The following is a 14770-nucleotide window of genomic DNA, read 5'->3' on the forward strand; positions in this document are numbered from 1 at the left end:
AGTTTGTTTGCATGTAGTAAAGCCCATAACAAGACTATCCATGGCTTTGGATTGATTATTTTAACAAAAGAAACACCAACATAAGCTTAAAACCAACTGTATTTTAAATTATAATACGTAACGGTTTCGGATATTTAACATATCCGAAACCGTTACATATTATAATTTAAAATACAGTGGGTTTTAAGCTTTGGACAGTGTTTCTTTTCTTGAAATATAGTAAAGCCCAATTGGAATTGACTGGGTTATGGTTTTATGTTTAATCAACAATGTGTCCAGGTAGGCAGTTTCTTTGTGTAATCGATTACATGTATTTATTTATTGTTTTTTTTTTTTCGGAATTCTGTCGTGAACTATTAAGCGAAATCAGTTTCCTAAGGGCGACTGTAGACGCAATAGACATGTTAAAACTATTGTTAAACAAAAAAAAAAAAAAAAAAAAAAAAGTTTCTAAAGGAACCGACTCTCAAGAATTCTCGAAAGAAAGTCTGGAAAAGCTTCCTATATCTAGTGAAGAGGACTTACTTTTAATGGAAGAAGGTTTATCCGATGAGAGAACAAAGAAAGGATTGGTAAGTTATGCTACCATAGTACCGTTTTTATTTTTTATCGCCCACTTTTGTTTACCCTTGTTTTCTGTTGATGAGTTGTTAAGCTCGTCGTCTTTTAATGGATTGGTACCGTGTTCGATTTTAGGTGGGAAACGATTGGTTCGGATCTCACGTATTCCTTAAAAGGACTGACGAATCGAAAATGCCCCTTTGAGGAATCCCTTGTGCACACATTGCAGAGTTTTGAAACCTACATTTTTAAATAGAACAGGTATAGCTTTGCTTGTGAAGTTTTAGATCGCATTCTCTACGTTGAATAGTTTTTGAAATGTTTGAAATACAGGGCCTCAAATTCATCTTTCCACGTTCTCCTCACCTTGTATCTTCGAAACTAGTTCAAATTAGCAGCTGTTCTTTTGTGTGTGGTGTTTGTACTGTACTTCCTTGCTCTGAGTGAAATTTCAGGCTAGGTTTCGATATGACCTCATTGTTAGTTTCCTTGTCAGAGTTAGACAGTCTTCCGCCAGCCATAACGCAGACCAGAAACTGCCTTTCGTTCAAAAGCGCTTATTACATCATTTCTCGTCTGCTTAGAGGAATTAAGTGAACACGTATTCGCTCAGCTGTGCTTAAACTTAGACCGCCTTACTCTGAGTCGTTTTGACGTACGATTAACATCATACTAGAGGCTTGACTACTGCAGCAAACATATGTTAGTCGAACTCTTGCTAATCACGCGCCAGGACGCGTCTGCATGAGGCACAGAACACAATCCAATAATGTGTATGGTGAGATTCAAATAAGTAGAAGAAAAGTAAAAAAGAAATAATTTAAATTTAAACCCCCTGGCCCAAATTTGTAACAGCACAGGTTCCTTGACTGCAACCCTCGTTTCCTTCTTTTATCCCTCCTATTCACCTGATTTCCCTTCGCCCTTGTAATTACTTACGCGTTTTGTGAAGTGTGAAATGTTTGTCACCTGAAGGCATTTTATAGTGAAGATACGGTTCCACAATACTATATACTAAAAATTTTAGATGCAGTGTTTGTCCGTTTAAACACAATATCTGCAGATATTGTAAAGTAAATACTGAAAATACTGCACAATAAAAACTAAAGATGCTGAACCATAGAAACAGATGCAGGCAGTCGCCATTTTGTGTATTTCTGTCTACTTGTGTTGTGTTATTTCTACTGAGTGATTCTTCCTCTCTTCTGGCTGGAAATGCCCGCCGTCACGAGCGAAAGCTCCCACATTTTAATTTTTCAATATTTTATATGTTAATACTTTTATTTCCCTTATTTTTGACATTTTTTGCCATTGGGCTTCATTTATTTCCTACTGTGCATAATTTTCAATTAAACATACATTGTAATTTTTTTCTTTCATTTTTTTTAGGTGAATTACCTTAGTAAATTTGGGGGAATAGATGCAAATGATACTACGATAAGAATAATGAGACGCCTGTTAAGTGATGCGGTGGCAGTGAAGTAGAGTTACTGTGGTCTAAAAGGCAAGAACGCATTTGGTAAATTAAGAATGAAAGATGTTGTTTTTGATAAATAATCATTTGAGAATGCTTGGATAATTTTTCCTACTTGCTCTATTTACTTTATGATAAATGGAGCGTCGGTTTTAAGATAAAATACTTCACTGACATGGGTGGTGCACCATTTGTTTTGTCGATAAAATATTTATAGTATGGATATCGAAATGAGACTAGTATCAGAAAATAATACACTGTAAAGGAATGTTCGTATTCGTAACCTGTTGAATGTGAGCCCTAGTTTGATTTGGATTTTTTAAGTGAATATGGTGTTCATATTGATTAACAGACAATACGGAAATTTAACATCATGTGTTTTACTGATAAGCATCACTTATTTGAATGGTGTGGTTAACAAACAAAATATGCGTTTTGAACTAATGTGAATCCGCAATTGCTCCATAAAAAACATGCTTTGAGGGTTACAGTTTCCAGTCATAGACCAATTTGAAACTTTATTCTGATGTACAGCCTTTGCTCTTGTGCCTTTTTTTTTTGGGGGGGGGGGGTGCGTACCTCAAGAAAAGTCTTTCCGAAACGTCCCCGAAATTTGATGTAGCTCAGAAGACGCCATGCATGCAGAGAAGTCGTGGAAAACATGTGCCGTCGTAATCAGTAACGTCCATGTACCCATAAATAATATTTAGATTCAAAATGGCGGCCGTACGAAACATGATCGGCGTTCGAACATTTTTCCATAGTGTACTTCTTTCGATGCTAGTCTCATTACAATATCCTTGCGAATAAAAACTTTATCAGCTAAACAAATAATTTATTATTTCGTGTGAGACCTAATGTCAGTTTTTCCTTATGACCGACGATATACGGCTGGGTTATTCCATGTCAATGCACTCCATAGCCCACCATCTCCAGAATCAAACGACACTTGCAGTACTGTCCTAGTAAAAAAAAGAGTTAGGTTCATACACGTTGCATCTTGCCAGATGCACGTGTTTGAAATATTAAAATTTGGCAAAATTATTATGTCACTATTTATTTAAACTTATATTCAAATATATCCTCTATTTATTCTAACTTCATCTATCAATTTACTTTCGGTCTTAATATTTAAAGGTCAAATTGTAAGCTATAATGATACGTAGATAGAATTGTTATTGCCTCGATCATTTCTTCTAAAACACTTAATGAAATTTTTATCCAGAAGAACATGGAAATAAAATCTAGTTGAAAGAAAAAGGTCGGGTTGAAAATGGGTTCTAGGTAGTGTGATAATTTGACGTGGAATGACCAAGATATGTTTATTTCCATTTAAAAGAATTAGTAGAGGTAAATTTCCAGAATATATCGAAAAGTATTTAAAGCAGTTCACATCGTTAGCATATATATTAGGAAGAGTAAAGTGGATAGATATTTACACAGCATTAGAGGGCAGTTATTTGTTCTTTTTCTGCTTACCTCTGGTGCTTGGGGTCCCGGGTTCGATCCCAGCCCCCGCCAAGTGAACTTTGTGGTGGACAAACACCGTGTGCGTGGGTTTTCTCGGGGTTCTCCCGTTTCCTCCCACTTTCTTCATTCCACCATTTCATTCATTTCTCATAATCACCGTCTCCTTTAGCCTAACCGGCATAACCGTGGGACGTAAAACTCAAATATTTCATGTTTCATTTCTTTTTCTGCTTGCCATCTTTTGCGTTATTTTATTTTTTTCTTCTAGATGTTGCACGTTTAATGTGCGATAAATGTATTTTCGTAGTAAATGAGCTGAAAATTTAGGTAGATAACATTTTTGAAGTTGATTACAAATGCCTACCTTTAACATTTTTCCTTTCAATTACACACAATATATCATGTCTTGCTCTAAATTAAAATTAGAGGCAAACGAGGATGATTACGTAAATTGCCAAATTATTCAGTTGCTGTTTTTACATTTCGTGGTTATAACTAGTTTAGATCTCATAGATTTGCAGATGTTAGAATATCAAAATAATACACATAGACTCAACTATAACACATACTCTTTCCACAGAATCCGTACAAAAAGCTTGCGGAACAGTTACAGAGAAAGAAGTGGAGATGGCAATTCAGTATTGGCTGCTACATGCCAAGGACAGACAGGAGTGAAGAGAACAAAGGTTAGTTGTTAAAATTTGTTGGGCACATGTATTTTTAAGTTATAAAATTCCACAAAAATTCCAAAGTATTGAAATGATATTGCGGGTGTTTTGATGGCTTGCACAGAACATCAGGTAGACGAACATGATGATTCACAGAATAGAAACTGAAATTTAATGTACTCTGGCAACAAGCTCTACGATACTAGGCAGCTATGTTGTATTGAAGAAATGATATCCTTGCTTGTCTTTGCCCGTTTAACTGTAATTTTTAAAAATTTCAAGGTGTTTACCTAGTATTTTACGAACCTTTTGAAAAGAAAATTCATAGTTTCACCAAAAGCTTGCTTTGCATTTGTATTCATTGTCCATAAGTGTTACATTAAGATACGAAACTATAAATGAATGCATACAAATATTTTAACTTTAGAAACAGAACTTCAGCGTTGATCTTCGCACTACCACCTGTACATGTATTATTCAAAAAGGTGGTACTCGTACTTATATACTGTAAGTACGGTAAGTACTGTAAGTACAGTATATATTTTTATCATGTTTTAGAAAATAATCGCCCTCCTGTAACACATATATATTCTTACGTTCTTACAATGGGATTGGAAAATGTGTTTCTTGTTCTGAACGCAAATTAATAATAATAATAATAATAATAATAATAATAATAATAATAATAATAAGCACGACTTGTTGAAAGTTAAACTTGAAATTTGTCTGTATGACAATACAATTCATCGTAGTGTGCTTGAAGAGAATAAACTATGAAAAGGAAATACATTTTGTGGCACATGGCTGTAAGAAAAAGGAAATTTTTCAGAAAACTTGAAACTGCCGCTACTTTTTTTTTCAGCATGCTGAAGTTCATATTCAAGAAAGGTATTGATAATAGTCGTTTTTGTTTTAGCTTTTGATTTGTTCGTGATCGCGAATTGAAAAGTTTTCACGGCCGCCATTTTGAGTTTTTTAATGGATCATTTTTGGTTAACATTTCGTTCTGATATGTTGATAATTGTGGGAGTTACGAGCTCTTAAAATGTATGGTTTCACAGCCTTCTATATATGTACCATAGCCGCGAAGTAGGAAAATTGGCAACTCAACAGGTAGTCCTTGATTCTTCCCATGATTGTGCATTTCAAGTGAAAGTTGTGTGTGGCGTGTGGTAGTTACGAAGTTTATTTGTGATGAAGAAGGAAAATATTGGTAACTATATATTAAAAAGATTTTTCAAACATTTACTTTGTAGTGTATATTTTTATTTTCTAGAATTTTCCAATTAAATTTCGTTCTTTTGTCGTTGAAGTTTGAACGTAGCATGCCGAGCTAGTAATATTTTCTGAACAATCGTATTCATCATAATAAATCGAATAACGCCCGATTTTAGTGTTACTAGTTTCGTATAATATGAGACGCTTTATTTGAAACGCACATAATCTAGCCTTGCCATTCTTTCACGTTGCTGTTTGTTGGGAGGGGAAGGTGTTAGATTTAAGTTTCAAATAAAATGTACCTTGTACTGTTGATAACTACAGAAATTTACTGCATTAATTTTTTTTTCCTAGAATATTTAATTCTTACGCAATATTTTATTCAAAATACCAACTGCAAAACATATTACCAACAGCCAGGGTTGCCACTGACCTGGAAAACCTGGAAATGTCAGGGAATTTAACTTTTGTCAGGGAAAGCCTGGAAATGTCAGTGAAAATCAAAAAGGCTTGAAATGTCAGGGAAAATCAGAAAAATCTTGAAATAGCCGGCAAAAAAAGGTGGAAATTACATTAAATTTTAATAGTTTTGCAATAATAGTTGGATTGAAAGCAAATTTCCAGTGATGGTTTATTTAAATACCAAGTCTTTAGGTCTCTCAGTCAGTATAAGCTGAGGAAATTTGCTTATCACATTGCCTTATAATTTGCCACATTTGATTCAATATTAAAGAAGGAAGTTCTGAAATGGCCTATTAATTCATGATTATAAATACTAGTAGCTTAGTTGCCCTTTCGGAAAATACATGATCAAACTTCTTTACTTCTTGAACATTAGTCTTCGTAGACTTTCAATAAAGATACACACATTCGCTGGTGAAAACACATAAAAGTGTGGAATCTGTCAATCTAAACAAATGTGAGGTATCTTTAAGGAAAATATTTCTTAATGTGTTCATAAAAGGCTAGGAGAAGGAATTACAACCAGTTTTTCAACAAAGGGAAAGGGGTTATGCAAACTAACGGCTTGACTGTTCAAACGTGTTAAATCCTTTTAGAGTGTCATAATGGAAAGAGAGGACTAGGTAGTTACAGAAAAATGTGTTAATAAAACTTAAAATTTTAATTATTTTAAGATTACTTCAAGTTATTTTCTTTTACTCTTCAGGTCAAATGTTAATTGGTTCTAGGTAAAGCAAAAATGTCAAGAAAGACAATTTTTAACACTGACTGGACTGATGTAAATATTCATCCTGATTGGGCCTCTTGGCTAAGAAGTGTTGATAAAAGTCCTTATAAGGCCTATTGTGTATTATGCAATAAGACCTTTGAGCTCAGTATTATGGGCCAACAAGCAATGATGTCATTCTAAAAGTGCCACTCATATATATATATATATTATTACTTTTAACACAATTCCTGCCAAAGACAGAATCTAGTGAAGATTCAGCAAGTTCTAAAGACAAGGTTTCAAGTGAGACGAGCAGTGAGGCAAACAGTGCAAGTTCAAGTGAGAAAACGCATTGTGCTTCAGATAAAGGTAGTGATTTAAGTGATTATGTGGTTAGAGATAATGTTACCAAAGCAGAAGTGATTTGGGCTATGAAAGTTGTAAGTGGATATTTCTCATTCAATTCATGTAGTGGACTCGACTTAATTTTCAAAGCTATGTTTTCTGATAGTAATATTGCTAATCAATTTTCATTGGGAAAAACCAACGCATCATATATTATTGTGTATGGTTTAGCACCTTATATGAAAACCAAATTGCTGGATATGTTGAAGACAGTGCCAAATTTTGTTGTTTGTTTTGATGAAGCTTTAAATAATATTACGCAACAGAAACAACTGGATTTAATAGTCAGGTTTTGGGACGAAAATACGAATCAGTTATCAACCAGATACCTTACTTCTGTATTTCTTGCTCATTCCACAGCGAATGATTTACTAATTAAGTTTACGGAGGGTTTGTGTGGATTGCCCTTATCAAAAATCATTCAGATTTCAATGGAATGGATCCAAATGTGAATTGGAAATTTTTACAGGATCTGATTCATGAAATAAAAGCAGATGAACAGTGCCCTGAACCGTTGAACTTAGGATCTTGCGGACTTTATGTTGTTCATGGAGCATTTCTGACTGGTCACCAACAGACTCAGTGGACTTTAAATGGACTTTTGAAAGGTTTGTACAAATTGTTTAAAGATAGTCCTGCACGTCGAGCAGATTTTGTGTCATGTACCAAAGGTTTCCTAAGAAATTCTGTCAGAATAGATAGATTGAAAATTCTACAGTTGCAAAACAAGCAATAGACATGTTTCCTGATGTTCAGAAATACATGCGGGAGTACAAGAAGTATCTTTCTAAACACCTTGAAACTTGAACTGTTCAAGAAGCAATCGACGATCCCTTAACTCTAGCAAAACTAGCATTTTTTTTTTTCTTGCAGAAGATGTAGAACCATTTTTGAAAAGATTTCAGTCAGGTGAACCTTTAGCACCATTTTTAGGATCCGAGTTGGAAGAATTACTTCGAAAAATCATGAAGAGATTTGTTAAGAAGGAAATTTTGCAGAGAGCAGACTGTACATTGAAGTTGCTTAGAGTGAACGTGAATGATGTGGATCAGTTGGTTAGTTTTTCCAAGATTGATATTGGTTTTGCTTCAAATAAATTTTTGGATCAAAGTAAAGTTAGTGAACGCTGTAAATTGGAGTTTTTGTTGGACTGCAGAAAATTTCTATCAGGCACAACTTCAAAGGTTATTGAAAAATGTCCATTGAAATACAAAATTGTGAGAAACCTGTCATGTGTTATTCCAAAGCAAATTTATACTAATCAGATTGTCAGCGAAGCTATGATGTATCATGTTCTTGAGGAACTGCATAACTAGAATCTAGTGGAAGCGGCTAAAGCCGAAAAAGTGAAAAATAAATTTTCAAAGTTGTGCATCTCAACAAGAAAAGGATGAAAGAAGGAGCTTGAGTCATTTAATGTATGTACAGATAGGTTAGATGCCTTCTACTGCAATCTTCTTCATAATAATTGTGAATTTGGTGATTTGTGGGACATAATTAAAATATTACTTATTTTTTCTCATGGAAATGCTTCCGTCGAGAAAGGTTTTCCTGTTAATAACGACATGCTGGTAGAAAATTTGCATGATGAGTCCTTGGTGGGTTTGCGGATAGTTTATGACGCCATACAATGTGCTGGAGGACCACTTGAGATCGATATAGACTCAAAAAATGCTTCAGTATGTAAGTGGATCACATAGACATTAGAGGAAGCCATGTAAAGGAAAAGGTTGCAAAACAGTGCGGATCTTTTGAAGAAGAAAGAAAATAAGCGGATAGCTGATTAGATTAAGCTTTTGGAAAGAAAGAAAGCAAAACTTTCATTGGAGACATCCATTGAATGTAAAAATTTCGAACATGAGATCGAGACTTTAAAAAGATCTTTGAAGTAGATAATTTTGAATCAAAATGAAATACTACCTAGTGTATCATAAATACTGACACAACATTGAGTGGAAGCTGAGACTTAAGCCTGCGTTAAGGGCAAAGGCAGTTGTTTTGAAAAGTAATTGGTGCTATGTGATCGCTAGACTTGTAAGTAACCTATACAATGACATTAAAGTATCTTTCACACTTTCATAACAATTCATTTTCAATGTTATGTCAGTATTTCTGATACGACTAGGTAATCATAAGTATTATAATCTCATTAAACAGTACTGCAATTTATATATGTTAACATGTAAAAGTATATGTTCAGTTATCTATATTTTTTATTTAATTGTATTATAATTTAATTTGATAAAGTTGGAAACAAGTTATAGCCGAGTACACGAAGATTATGGAAAACAGTACAGGTATTTTATTGTAATTTAGAGCAATATAACATTTTACAGATGTATACACGGGTAAAAATGTTACCATAAGTTCATTTGCTTATGTTTGTTTAAGAAATAAAGAACGGAAATGTACCTAATTTTAAATCTTGTATATTGTATATTGTACTTGATATATTTTTCGAAAAATAAACAGGATGAAAGGAAGGCAGTGGGTGGATGTTGTGGAGGGCTTTCCTTTCATTCTTACGGAGAGGAAAGGTGTGTGTCTAGAAAATGTTAGATCTTACTTTACACACAACATATTAAATCATCATACTAATAATCGTGTGTAAGAGAGACAATATCCGGGTATGATTTTATCGCACCATTATTTTACGTTGCTGATTAGTTAATTGCGATTGAAAGTGTTATATTTGTTTCAAATAAAATTCCCCTTGTACTCTAGATTGGTAGGGTTTACGAACCTGCCTCTAATATTTTACTTTCGTGAACATAACTTAAACAAACCATAACCAACCATACTATATCTCGTTTAGCATTAATGTACGTGTACAGGTTTGAACAAATTTGGACAACTCCTTACTTTGGGTCGCACATGTAAGATCTCTACTGGAAGAGTTGTTTCTTTGGTGCGATATCTATTTTAATAGTTTACAAAACATAGCTGAGCGAGCGAGCTAGCAAAGGAGTTTGAAGCTCCGCAGTGTTTGCTGTTTTCTACCTTTATCACAAGGCTGAAGCCACTGTGCTACCCAAAGTAAATTTTTGCCCAAATATGTACCCCGATGGCACTTTCAGATAAAGAAATATTCAGAAAATTATGTATCAGGGAGCCAATACAAGTCTATAAGATTTAAGAACTCTTTCCATTATTTTGTTAAGTTATGTTAGGGCGTGCAGGTTTACCTTTCGCGCATCACTCGAAATAATTGTTCAAAAATTAGAATTATTTCACTAATTACCTTCTTATTGTTTTCTAAATGATTTGCCCTGGGAGATATGAAAGTATCTCACATGACATAGTTAAATTTCAAGGGGGCCATCATAAGCAATTGTTGAAAAGATACAATTCTTGGCTGATATTTAGTATCTCCCCCAATCTATGTAGTAGGAATAGCCGTAGGGTAGTAGTAGGAGAAGGAGGAGGAGGAAGAACGGGTTAGAAGCGCCGCAGGGTTTGATTAGGTTCTGTTCTCGACATAAAATAGGGCAAATTAAGGAATTGGGAGAAATACTAAATGCTATCCCAATTCTTTTACGATTTATGTATATATACGAAGTCAGGATGTATGGACAAAAAACACAAAACAACCTGTGCTAGGTGGCCGCTAAATAGTACGAATGCTATCTAACCGAGTCAGGGCAGGGCGAAAGTGTAGTGCCCGGCCGTGGCGGACAAACATCGTGCTCGTGGGTTTTCTCGGGGTTCTCCCGTTTCCTCCTACTATCTTCATTCCTCCATTTCATTCATATCTCATCATCACTGTCTCCTTTAGCCTAACCGGCATAATCGTGGGACGTAAAACGTAATTATTTCTTAATTCTTTTGGAGTGCCCGGGCGTCAGCAAGGGGTGCGTTCGAAGGAAGCAGGCGTGTCAGCGAAAGTGGGTATACGCATGAGCGAGGGTAGTGAAAACGAGTGAGTTTTGGCAATTATACGTGTTTTGATAGCGCTTATCATGTGAACATAATATAAAACTTTCGTACATTGTGCTGAAATACACCACAGGTGGAAAATAATTTCTAATACAGTCGTCTTTCATATGCACTCACTCACTTTATCCGTATTAAAGCGCATACAAAGATTTTACACTAGTAACCCTGCACTTGTAAACATAAAATACAGTTATATTACTCCATATTTAGTTCCATGACCTGCAAAAATTTGTTCTTTATAAATATGTCTTTTCATGAAAGTATTGAATTTTACCTGTAAATATTGCAAAATGTGGTGCGCCAAAAGTAAACCAGCGCCTTTAGGTACATTAGATTAGGTTGAGCCCCCTGATATGGAATAGAAACCCAGAAATATTAACATTTCACTAGAACTCCGATTTGGTGGTTAAAACTTTGCAAAAACATAAAGGACATATGCAACTAGTTATAGACAAAAGTAAAAAATTGAATGTTATTTGGTGTTCTTAATATTTTCTCATTTATCTGGAAGTTCCGATAGCGGCACACTTTGCGCAACTAGTACACACACTTTACTGAGTGTATTGAGAACACGAAAATCTTACTTGTTTTCGAGGAAACTGTAAACTTAACCATGAAAATTATATGGGCACAGAATCGTAAACCCTTTTGCTGTAGAAAACTACGCAACAGTACATGTTCGTTTATCTGAATATCTCCCCACTATATCTTGCATTAGCCTAAGTGTGTGTAAGTAGCACGATCGTACGAATCAAGTGGAAGTAAATCTGATTAAAATCCTTCTAGAACAAATGGAGTGAGTCATCTTACCTTACCTAGCCAGTTCGCTTCGCTCACTCCTTCCCCTGCGCTTATAGGTTAATAAGCATTTTCTATTTTAAACAACTAATGTCTGAGTAGTGCGTTTTCACGAAAGTATCAACTCCTTTTCAGATTTTATAACTTCATAATTAGAATTACAAATGAGGAATATATCAGAAAAATCATTAATTGGAATAAAAATAGGTGACCAGAGAAATTAGCGGCGACTTAAGAAACGGTAATTATTTTACCTTAAGATATGGTTTCTTGCTATAAAAAGTTTGCCATCAGTGAATTAAAAAAATAAAGAAGCATAGAAAATTCTGTCAGCTTTGGCGGGGTTCGAACCGTGGATCTGATAATAACATGTAATCAGAGGCTCCGTGTCTCTAACTCCTGCCAAGGTTGTGAGGATTTTTTATGCATTTGTCATAGTTTAGACTTAGATTTTAGTAATTAGCTATAATATTTATTTTGTGGCGTGTAATTCCTGTATTGAACTGAAGAGTAATGAATACTCTATTTCAGTTAACCTGATAGGCGTTCAAGACAGACCATTCTTCTACCACTTTTGGCTGTCTGAAGACTGGAAGTACAGCTATTGATTATTTCAGGTCAAAATGTTTGAAGGTTCAGTAGGTAAAAAATTGACATTTGGAGCAGATTGAGGAGAATTGTGAGGGACATAAGCATGAATACTGATAAGAGATGCAAAACTGAAATCACTTTATTGGCAAAATCTGTGTGATGAACTTCTTTTTCTATTGCACTGTATGAGGACATAATCTACAATCATGTGGCAATACAGTAACTATTGTACGATTTCCAACCTTGAGAGAAGCAGCCATTCTGACTTTATTCATAACATCTGATATCAACGTCAGAAAGCAATCTTTTGTTACAGTTATGCACAACCATCTGCCATTCTAAACTTGGTATTGCCATGGGTAAACAAAAGTTATGATTCGTTCTCCCAACTTTCTTTTTTTTAATACAGTAGTGTCCCGGTTATCCGACCTGGTTGGCAGTAGAAAGAAGTCCGTGAAATACGTCAAACAGCTGGCAAACAAAAGAAAATTACCAACGTTTTTCATCAGGGTTGATTGTCCTTTATAGTACATACAGTATAAATTTGAAGTTCGTTTGACTGTAAGTTTTGGAATAATGAATGTATTTTGTCAGTTTTAAATGTCGTATTTGTTACTTTCCGCGTCGTCCGACTAGGCCACACCCCATTTAGATCGGATAATCGGCACTCTATTGCAAATACTGTTTGATTTGCTACATGGAGTAGCCCACATACTACAGATTTGTGGCTTAGCTTATATTTATTACCTATCAGGTTAGATGGAATAGAGTGATATCGCACAGTGTGGGAATGCATTTGCAGCTGAATGAAGGTGTTGATTTGATTTACCCTGAATCATTATTTCCCAGCACATATGTTGTTGCAGAACGAGACTTATGAAAGCTTTAACAAAATTTATGAGGAAAATATTTTATATTATGGCTTTGTTTTACGTTAGGTATTCCTAATATTATATTCAATATAGAGACAAATATCAATAATGGAAGAGAGAAATAATGAAAATCTCTTTCTGCAGGTTGATAGCCATTAGCTGGGCTAATATTATGAACTATGTAGCAGTGTCATTGATAAAAAGTGTTGTCAATCCTAAGATATACTTTATTTTTTTCGAATGGCACTATGGCAGTTTATTATAATTATGCAATCTACATACAAAGACTTGCACGAAGCGTTGCAAAGTAACGGCACATCATCATTACAAAAGGTTATTTTGCTTTTTTAGATCAATAATAACTGCAGTGGGCTATCTTCAGATACAAGAGAACAATGTCAGAAAGTAAACAATGTGTCCAACTCAACATAAGGATCCGGCTTTAAAAAAAAATATGTTTTTGGTTGCAACACTTTCTTTCGTGGTATTGCTCACACTGGTTATTGACTTGCAAGGAATATTTGAAAATTTGTTTCAAAGATATAAGGAGCGGACAATACTAAAAAATATAATTTTTGTAACAATGTAGTGTTGTAAGTTTGCAACACTACGTAAAAGTTGATACATCTTTGAATTTGGATCTTTATATAAATTTCATATTTGTAATAAACTACCGTAGTGCAATTCGAAGAAAAAATATTTTTAGGATTGGCAATACTGTTTTACCAATGATATTACTATATAGTTCGTAATTTTAGCCCTTTCAATGGCTATCGACCTGCAGAAACAGATTTTCATAGTTTGCTCTGTTTTTGGAAATATTTGCCCTGTAGTGTTAAACCAGTGAGAGTGACAGTAGTGTGAATCACTTTTGAGATACGGGAATGTTTTATTAAACAGCTATTCGATGCGTGAGAACCAGAGAAAAACGCAACTTCAATAATTCGCTTATCGTTTTCTTAGATGTACATAATTTTGAAACCCCTACTTGGTATCAAAGCGACTTAACTCCATCATGTCTCCTTAGCGCTAAGAGGTAAGGAAATATGGAGTTAGGACTATTTGACATCAAGTGGAACTTTGAAAATGAGGTATATACATTTAACGAAACGATGACCGAATTTTTAGGTATATACATTTAGCGAAACGATGACCGAATTTTTAGAGTCACGTTTGTCTGGTTTTCATACATCGTATTCCAAAATCGTCTAGAGGGACGTATGTTTGCTGCTTCTAGCTTTAGTGTGTTTAATTTGCTAGATAAAGTTCGGCTATTTTGGTTTAGAAATAGTAAAGTAAACATAGTAACACTTTGGCCTCGTTCTTGAAAGAATACTAAAATCTTATGCTCATATGATGGGCAAGTTATCTATTCCCTTGTCCTGGATGAACATCAAAATTTCAGCCATCGCCGGGTATCGACTCCGAAACTCCTCGCACTGAAACTGCTAAGCGTAATCAGCCGGCTATGGAGGGGCTCTGATTAAATATATGATGTATATGAATTGTTGATAAGTTTATCTTGACAACTAACGCATAAGAAGGAGCACTGCAGAAACCAATACCTTGCTGCGAGATGCCACTAGATGTGTTCGACATTCAGTTT

The 14770-nt window shown here is 34.8% G+C and overlaps 1 long non-coding RNA gene across 4 annotated transcripts in view; it reads left to right on the forward strand.

Annotated features, from left to right (window-relative positions):
* Positions 1-14770, forward strand: part of LOC145673774 (uncharacterized) — a 42799-nt gene that overhangs the window by 14797 nt on the left and 13232 nt on the right. For 2 of the 4 annotated variants that reach the window (XR_014128803.1, XR_014128805.1), the window contains exons 2-3: positions 1951-2065; positions 4086-4191. This is a non-coding gene — a long non-coding RNA (uncharacterized LOC145673774). Of the gene's footprint in view, positions 1-1950; positions 2081-4085; positions 4192-11836; positions 11943-14770 lie in introns of all 4 variants that reach the window. The other 2 variants (XR_014128806.1, XR_014128804.1) reach the window with 2 other exon arrangements.

The sequence above is a fragment of the Thermobia domestica genome, chromosome 17 (assembly GCF_964235325.1).
Source record: "Thermobia domestica chromosome 17, izTheDome1.hap1.1, whole genome shotgun sequence".
Classification (NCBI taxonomy): Eukaryota; Metazoa; Arthropoda; class Insecta; order Zygentoma; family Lepismatidae; genus Thermobia; species Thermobia domestica.